Here is a 10,151-nt window from a genome sequence, read left to right on the forward strand (position 1 = left end):
ATTATTTATAAATAGTAATGGTTTCCCAAATGTTAGTACATAATATAATTATCTTTTTACTCTCTCTACAAACTTTCTATTAAAGTCATTTCTTTACGAACAAATATAATATGTAATATATATTAGGTTATTCATAAGGTAATTTCATTTTTTCAATGATAAATAAAAAGACAATTTTTTCATATCTAGAATCAAAGGTCTTTTAAATGATCACGTTCAGTTGAATTTGCATAATTCAACTTCTCTCAGCTATTTCTCATATTATTATTTAACAATTAGCATTATTTTGCCGTTATCTCCTTAAACCGGTCGACTAAAATGTGGCGTATCTTTCATACCGAAATTATTAGAATAAAATTTCGAAAAAGCAATTTTGACACATTGGTGTTTACTAAACATAAATAACACACATCATTTTGTTTTTCCGTTGTATCGCATTCTCTTACGGTAATTAAAAAAAAACAATAAAAGACGCAAATGCTTGCTTTGATTTTCCATTACTGATGCATTGTCAAAAAATAAAACTACTTGACGTATCGAAACAGAAAAAAGATACAAATCACTTTCATACGTGATATTTCATAATATTATATTTCATAATATCTGTTGATAGAATGCAAAATGATTTTGTGGTTTGAAATAAGATTGGGTATCGGTAAACGCGATTAATGAAATTTCTTATACGATAAATAAAATTACTTACCGAATAACCCAACTTATATCCAATTCATACATTAAGTTCATAAATTATTCAACGGTCGGCCAATTCATGTTGGATTATTAGTTCCCGTCAAATCACTGAAGTCAAGCAACGTGGGCACGGTTAATAAAAAATGGACGAGCAACTCGTTCGGGAAAAATAAAAATCGTGTTTTTTTGACTGTAAAGAGGCATTAAAAAGACACAACTTCTTTGGTAGTATTGGATAGGTGTGAGAAGGTTTTCGTAGATATGTGACTCACGAATCCATAAAAAAACAAGAAGATTACTTTATAAATAAATGCTAAATGTTTTAAAGAGACACCGCGAATTAATTTAATTAAAGTTTTAATTATTAATTTGATTAATTAATATTAATCGTAAAATGATAAGACGAATGGAAGGAATTCTCTAGCTAGGATGTATAATATATATATATATATATATACATAGACTATAGTATAGTAATATTGACTTTGACATGAAACTAGTGTTAAGTAGTGAATGCAGGACGAGGACACTAAGTCGATATGTTGGCGAGTCGTTGAAGCGGAAACCAGGAAGTAAGGAGCTACGAGGACGCTAAGTTTTTATGATACTTTATTGCTCATACCAATAATTATGGGCAAAAGTAATCGAACGATCGAGAGAAAGACTTTTTCATAGAGATCGGGGACGAAAAGAAATGATTAGAACGAGTTATCGTACGAAGAACGAAAAAAAAAACATTCTCTGACTTATATTTATTTCTATGAATACTAGTTCTCGTGACTCATTTAAATGATTGATTTTAATGATAATCAAACGAGAAACTTTCGATTATTTATCGACGCAATTGACAATATTTATTTACTCGATATCGAACGTACCGATTCATATTTTTTATTTACTTTTATGCTAATCGACTGGTTTCATTTGTGATAAATATTTCATTTTGGATATAACAGGAATTTTTATTAATGAATAAGATAATAAATATATGTATATATATATATTTTTTTTTTCTAATAAATATTTTTATGACAAACATTATTTTAATAATATATCATAAGAAATAGTTTTTTTTTCTTGAAGGTTAGTTACTCATAAATTTGATCAATATTTGTAAACTAAACAAAAATATTGCATTACAATTGTATATTGTGTGTGTGTATATTGTATATTGTATATATAAAAAGTATTATTTATAACAAACAATACATAAGCTAGAAAGTCTCAATAAGTATAGCGAAAAAGTTGATTTTCTTAAGTTAATCTGAGAAATAAAGCAAATAAAAAGTAATGAAGAAATCTAAAAGAATGGATCCTCTTCAAAATGGCGGTTCCATTCGATCGGACGCTACGCTTCAATGAGAAACTCTATTGATCAGTACGAGTTTGGCGTCTAAATCTTCCTTTTTCATTCTTTTTCTTTTTCGTCTTCTTCTTCTTATTCTTTCTTATTCCCCTCTTTTTCTTCTTTATCTTGCAGGTTCTACCACGATGCTATAAATACCTGTAGAAGCCACGTGATCCACGTACCAATGTCTTTCTCTGTTCATACCTTTCTTCTCCCTATCTCTCTCTCTCTCTCTCTCTCTCTCTCTCTTTCTCTTTCTTTTTCTCTTTCTTTCTCACTTTTCGTCTCAGTCAGTCAAAAAGAAAGAGAAGAAATAAGGCAACCGAAGAGAAGAATATAAGAGAGTTAGAGAACGTTAAAAGGAAACCGGTACTCTGAGGGCCCCGACAACCAAAGACGCACGTTCGGGAACAGGATTGCTCTCCAGCAAGACACTAAGGACCGATAAATGGCCGATAGAGAAATTAAATCGGCCAGAAAGTCTAATATTATTTTATTTTACACCTTTAACGACATTATTTTATTCTTTAAACTAATCAAGAATCAAGGTATACGATAAATTAGGATTAGTTGTTATTATTTCAAATGAACAATATCGAAATACCAATTGTAGCAACAATTTGAACCCTTACGATCGAGAATATGATTGATGATGTACAATAAAACAACGAATACCAATTAAAAAACAAATAATATAATTGGTTAGGAAGTAGAATAGAATTTTTGTATACTAATTATTATTAAAAAAAAAAAAAAAAGAAGATTATTCAAATAGAAGGAATAATAATTAAATCGTATGAGAAAGATCCTAGTCTCGTTTGAACATTTTATTTCTTACATTTTGCGTTTTATTTTCTGCTGTATAAACATAGATCAAATTTAGATGATTTAATAATCGGAATTTGAATGTGCTAGATGTTAGTGAAAGAACTTCAAAAGTATATTGACCGGCCACTTCATGTCAAACTACTTCTTTGTGGTTGGCTCTCCGTTCGATCGAATGAAACGCCTCAGTTTAGTCGTCGACCTACTTCCAAAGTCGACCACTCCCTCGAGTCCTTTTTCCAAGTTTTTGCTTTCCTTTCGGCTACCCACAGCCATAACCCTTCACTATGTATCCTACAGTCTGTGGGTTTATCACAATTACATGGATGGTGTGTTCTATCTTATGTGTATGCATTCATTTAATATGCATAGGAACAATGCACCGATCCTTCAACATGTAGATAAAGATCGTTCATCGACACGTCGGTCATCGTAAACCTCATATCGATGATCAGGATTGTTTAATGAATTTATTCTCTTGCGAGTTACATTCCGTGTATTCTAAGAAGTAAGTAATACTTTTAGAGAATATTCAGTTATGTCGGATACCATCAGTTAAAATTTTTGTAAAGAACAATACTCATAACATGCATTGAATATAATCGAGTATAAATACTTTGATTATTTAGAAAATAATTTTAATGACGCCCACCAAAATGGCTGAATCATATTAAACAATTATTTAAGAGTTTTTAAAAACTTTTTTTTAAATGTTTATATCGTATACATATATGAATAATAGAAATATTTTTAAAAGACAAACTAAGCACGGTAAAAGTTCAAATATTTCGTTCTCCAAAATGGCTACCCAAAAACTTATGGACAAATTGAAAACTTTTGAGCTTAAAATAGAAACATTATTTGTCGATCGAACTTCCATTTACACTTTGTCATAATTATTTTAACCATAATTTCAAAACTTTTCAATCAACCCTCGTATACCATATACCATATTAGTTGCTCGACGTAGTCTCCATTTTACCCTGGTTATCAAAATGGCGGTTATAAAATGGCGGACGATTTATTTACAATTCAAAAACAAGAGTTATAATATAATTTAATAAGAAGTCACCGAATTAATTGCTACACCTAAGATTATAAAATCAATAAAATGAAGTATAAATCACGTATGTATTTACGAATACTAAATAAAAAGATATTTTTCCTGGTCTATTCGCATTGCAAGGAGAGTTGCACACAACTTAAGATACGTTGCGTTGCGTTGCGTTGTTGCGTATCTGCATAGCGTTTGCCTAGCGGTACCGTGCGTGGGTCGAAGCGCGTCGTGTCGTCCTGGTGCAAGGTGACACCGCATACGCAGCCACTTAGTTGGCTTACGTAATGGCCGCGTACGGGACAACGCCATTTCCCCCTACCCCCTACCCCCTCTCCACCACCTCTTTTTCTTTCTTTCTTCCTCTTTCAGGTCTCTCTCTTCTCTTCAATATCTGCATTTAACGTTTCCACATGAATCCTTTCTATCGGTGGAAGATCGTACCCGACTACGTGGACATGTAACCTTGGCATTCGGTGAAAATGTCTCGTGCGCGTGCGCTCACGTGCTACGTCGGTAAAGACGAGAGAAAATAATCTGAACTGTTTTTCTTCTCCTCTCTCTCTATCTCTTTTTCTCTCTTTGTTTCCTGTTTTTATATCAGTTCTATACTTCTATTACATAAAAAGTTAGGCTCCTGTTTTTTTTCCTTTCCGCCTTCGGTATCTTCGTTTTTCTCTTTTTCTTTTTCTTTTTCTTCTTCTTTTGTTTTTTTTTTTTCATTTATGTGACTTTATGTTTTGTATGCGTTATTATTGTAGATGAAAAAATTAGGTTTTTTTTTTAACGTTTGCTTTCCTTTCTTCTCGATACTTCTTTCTCCGTATTTATTTTTGTTCTTATTTTTTTTTTTTTTTTTACACTGTTCGCGTCGCCTCTAATGGCGACGAAACGGCACTCGCATTTGCATACCGTTCGTTCTGCGCAATTTCCGTGCAGTTCACGCGCAATCCACTTAACCACGATATGCACCGAAAGAGGAACGCGCCAAGCGTCAGGCGTATATTCGTTGTGGTCAACTCTACGGAATGTGTCTAACTAGTCTTGCTGCTATACTATCTTACTTACAATACTAACTAGTTATTGTACAATTCATTATTTTACTTCATACTGTTTTTATTTTAAATTGAAATATTTTACGAAATTAATGGAACAAGAGAACTAGAAAGAAAAGTTCTTTTAAAAATCCTCGCTTCTTTGATATTTTTTTTTTAATTGTAACCCAAAAATATCGCGTAAGAAATAGAAAAAGTAAAAAGAAAAAAGAAAAAAGAAACAAGACGATAAGAAGGAAAATTTAAACATTCAATTAAATACAATTTTTATTCCTTATTTTATTTGTGACCGTGTTAATTTTAAAATTAAAATCCAACGTAAAATAAAGAAATTCCAAAATTAACAAGATAATTAGAAAGAAAATAATTGGGGTATTCTTAAACATCATTTCCTTCCTATGATTTTCAAATTAAATAGTGATCAATCGAACAATAAATCCATTCTTTGTTTCTTTTACATTACTTTGTTAAATCTTAATTTTGAAAATAAAACGAAAAAGTAGATAGTACGAAAAAAAAACAACAAAAAAATAACAAGATACTTCAAGAAGAAAATAGTAAAAAATGTTCTTTAAATGAAAGGAAACATCATTTCCTTCCTTTGATTTTCTAGTCAATAGTGATCAATTGATCTTACAACAAGACCAAAAACAAGTTTATACGTAAACTTTTAACGTAGCTTCCGTTCCTATAAAAGAATAGGTAGTACTCTCTAAGAGAATACTATTTCCCTGTCGGTTTATCACTAGGGAAGCTCGTCCTCGATTCCTATGTACAATACTTTTACCGACCACCATCAGGAGAGACATAGATAGACATATAGGTTTCATGTATAGATAAGTAACTATATATATATACATACTTTTGCGGTAGAAATGTGAATACTGACATACAGACAGAGGCAGAAATTCAGAGACAAAGAAAGAAAGACCCTCTTTTTCTGTCTTTCTCTTTTTTTCTCTTTTGACATTCAGATAATCGTACTCAGTGATGTGCACCTGTGACCAGACAAGGGGAAGAGACGAGACTAGGTATACCAGGATATGCAGCCATTGTAACGAATTACAATGCCTCGTGATGCCTCCGTGAGTTCACTGTGCGTGCTTTTCTATGCATACGAGAGTAAGTACGTGTAGCACTTACACATTTACTAGACAAGAGCTTGTCTCTCTGTGATCCTATGTGGGTACCTTTATATATATCTATGTATTCCTATCCAACTAGTTACAGGATTGTATATAAAGTAGGTCTTAACTACTACTTTTGTTATAGATATATAAATATATCTAATCATATTTGATAAAATATATATATAGGAATTTTGTAGATACGTCGTCGAACACTGATTTACGAAAGGTTAGAAAATTTCTAAATTGAATTAAGGTCAACGAATTAATTTACAAATTTTCATTAATATTACAAATTCTACATGTATTATAAAGAACAACAAAAAAGTATTATATAAATTATAAATGTGTTTTGTTTCAAGTATGACAAAAATTTCTTTAATGCAATATTTAATTAAAAAATATTCTAATAAAAAATAAAAATTTAATAAATAAAATAATGAGATCTATCTCTATCAATAATTAACAATTATTAATAATAATAATTGTAGCGGATCTGAAGGCAAAGTACGGTAAGAGTTCGACAAAGATATGTTCGATAAAGAGAGACACGATCAATCTCGAGAAAAGTCGAAGAGAAGTCGGCAGCCTCGAGGCAGAAACTCGCTCGAAAGCGCCATCAAGCATTGTAAGTAAGTTGTTTGTATGTATGTGTATATATGTTTGTGTAAGTACCAACACATACCTTTATTTACTTATACAGAACACGTACAACGCACATACACACGTACACCACACCCCATACACAGAATATATACACTTTCATACAAACACGCGCTATGTACAAACACATTATTACATATACATATATAAGTTATGTCCATGTACACACACATACATATAAATATATACATATATATATATATATATGTTTTCTGAGAGAACGTGTAACGTCGTCGCGACGGAGCCTAATGGCGCAAGAGGGCCGTGACCGAAATTCTTTCGAAGCAAGGGGGCCAAGTGCAGAAAGGCTTGATAAATCTTGCTCTAAACTCGGTACTTGTAAATCAACTCGCTGATTCGTTCCTTCGTTCGTTCGTTCGTTCATTTTTTCGCTAGTTTCACCGGTTGGATGCGCGTGCACGATTTCGTGCCGACGTACCGAGAGAGTAGAATAATCGCAGTTACGTTATCTAAGAAGCGTCATTATTATTAAACTAGTGTTATATCATCGACCGCTTGTCTCTCGCCAGAGATTTTACTCGAGCGATTTCTCATTTTCGTAGTAAAGTTCTTCTTCTTTTTTTTCTTTTTTTCTTTTCTTATTTTGTAATCTTCTTCTCTAATCGATTCACGCGTAATTTTACAATCGTACGTTCACGTTTATGTCGTAAAATTATTTTCACGTTCACATTCGAAGGTATTTTTGTTTCGATCCGTCTACAAGTTTTATGATCTTGATTGGATTTAAAAAAAAAAAAGAAAAAAACATATTTAATTAGATCATCGATCATTGTTAAAAATAGTCTTATTATCTGTCCTATTTTATTATATTGATTATGCTTAAATCGTATTTCTATTCTTTTTTGTTTTACTTTTTTACTTTTATGTCGCAAATTAATAGTCCGCATATGAAGATTGATCATCCGTTGATCAGAGGAATAATATTATAATTAATACGATTAAAAGAAAAAACAACTTAGATTATCTATCGCACGTGAAGAATGTTCAAGAAAATTTTACAATATATTAAGAGAATTGAGAAAGATCTGTTCATTCGTAATAAATAATTAAATTGTACAATTTCTAAGAATTGTTTGTGAAATAAAGAATTAACGATTTCTCAAATACGATAAGACGATCATCGAACGGGCATCCGTCCCGCATCCGGTTTAAATTTTCTGCGAAAAATATTCTATGCAAGTGTATTGTATTTTTTTTTTTTTTTTTTTTCTAAATAAATACATAATTTTATTATTTTCATATCTGTATAAAAAAGATATATAATTATTAAATAATTATTATTATATTTATATTTTAATTTTTTTATATAATAATAATAATTTTTCCTTTTCTAAAAACATATAAAAAATAAAATACGAGAGTATATAAGTAAATAGTAAAAGTCTACACAATAAGAAAATTACGAAATGATTTCGTAGTTCGTTAAAATCTAAAGATCGATTTACCGTGAGAATGAATGAATGAATGAATAATTTAAATGTAAAAGGTCGGTGGTTTTGTCTGGTACTGAAACTTAGTTCGTTACGTTAGTTGAATTTAAATTATAGATGTCCTTACACGCGTCGGTTGATGTATCTCGTCCCACTAATACTAATCCTCCTCCCCCAATTCTTATTCTTCTTCTAATACACGTAGAATATATCACGTTATTGTAAAACCTAACCGACATTAGTCTCTCTTTCTATCGTTATTTTTTTTTCTTATTTTTTCTTCTTTCTGTGGGCATTAAAAACAGGTTGGGAGCGAGGTTTTACGTTCGTGAATCCAGAAATTACGCAACACGTTCGTGAGACGCCTGCGAAAGCCGAAGGTCCTCAATCTAACGGCTGTACACGATATACAAATATACATACAACAAGTATATACTTATTTATACTCACATACACAAATAAAAACTATCTTTCTGTCAAGGACACCGAATGTTACGGGCACGTGATTTAAACGACCACGGTGAATTTCAAATTTTTATTCTCTATTCCGATCGATATACTTCTAACGGTTTCCTATTATTCGAAGATCTAAGAATGGAGAGAATAAAAAACGTTTACACCATTTTATCCATTCCAATCCATTGAATTCGTTCTTATTAATATACAAAACGTAAACGACGATTATTGAACGAAAGAGAAAGAAAGATGCGTAAATGTATTATAGATTGATATCGCTATTAAGGTATAGATATTACCGTTAATTTACAAAATAAACAGTTAAACAATGAAAAAAAAATTACATTGATCAATTAAAGTATGATAGGAAAGAAAAAGGATTGCATACTTCAATTAGATAATATAACAATTCACGAGAGGTGAGTGTAGTTAATGTATGAAATTAAAATTTGATTCGTAGATTAGATCCGATAGAATAACACGACTATAACAGAACATTGGTTTTCAAAGTACAGTAAGAAATAAGAACGGATAAATATAAGCATTATTGTGGAAAGAAAGAGAGAGAGAAAAACTTTGAAGACGTATCATCAAATTTCAATTTGATACGTTAACTACTCGCCTCTTATGAATTCATATATTACCCCTCGTTACTTTTATTAAAAAAAAAAAAACTAATTTAAATATATAATATAAAATTTTTGTTATATCTCTCCTTTTCTTAAAACGCTTAATAATTTTATATATTAACTATTTATTTTACGAATAACCTGAATAATACACTTAAACGTTAACATACGCTTGTTTTCTTCTTCTTTTTTTTTTTTTTAAAGTGTATATACTTTTTGTCAGTAATTGAGTGTTCGAGTGTTAGCTAATTGAAGTACCACTTAATTAGTATCTTTTAACGAGATATAGGAAAGAAGAGACGGTACTGGTACGTCGTTGATGAGAGACTGCGTTGAGTGGAGCGATTCAAACGCCTTTCTTACTCAGGCATTGAAGTCCCTGGAAGGTTAACGCATGACCATCTTTCTCTTTCCTTCTTTATATATACTACGTATACTGCTATTTTCTGTGTATTTGTGCGTGTGTGTATAATTGTAACACATATGTGTTGTACTCTATACAGACGAGTCATAGGCATCACGTCAGCATGAATACCGCTCGAGTAGAGCACTTGATCATCCTCTCGATAACCCTTCCAAATAACCACGACTCATACTAACACTTTTCTACCCTTGACAAGTTGAATTCATTACAATTATGTTCGTGGAACGGTTAAAAGAAAAAAAAGTAGGCGGATGAAAACAATTATAACTGGACACACATTTTGTTTTTATATTTTAAATTACATTATAATAATTGTATCGTTTCTTCCAATTTATGGGAATGTCTTTTGCAAATTATTAGAAATATTAGAATTATCACATTTTTATTAGATATAATTTGTATATTGATATGGTAATGGTTTTTTTTTTT

At 31.0% G+C, this 10,151-nt stretch overlaps 1 protein-coding gene across 3 annotated transcripts in view; it reads right to left on the reverse strand.

Annotated features, from left to right (window-relative positions):
* The window catches only part of LOC106786896 (protein ovo), a 19,649-nt gene that overhangs the window by 5,351 nt on the left and 4,147 nt on the right, over positions 1-10,151 (reverse strand). The gene's annotated exons all lie outside the window — the stretch shown is intronic.

This window comes from Polistes canadensis, unplaced genomic scaffold, assembly GCF_001313835.1.
Source record: "Polistes canadensis isolate GaletaPanama2010 unplaced genomic scaffold, ASM131383v1 scaffold_87, whole genome shotgun sequence".
Lineage (NCBI taxonomy): Eukaryota > Metazoa > Arthropoda > Insecta > Hymenoptera > Vespidae > Polistes > Polistes canadensis.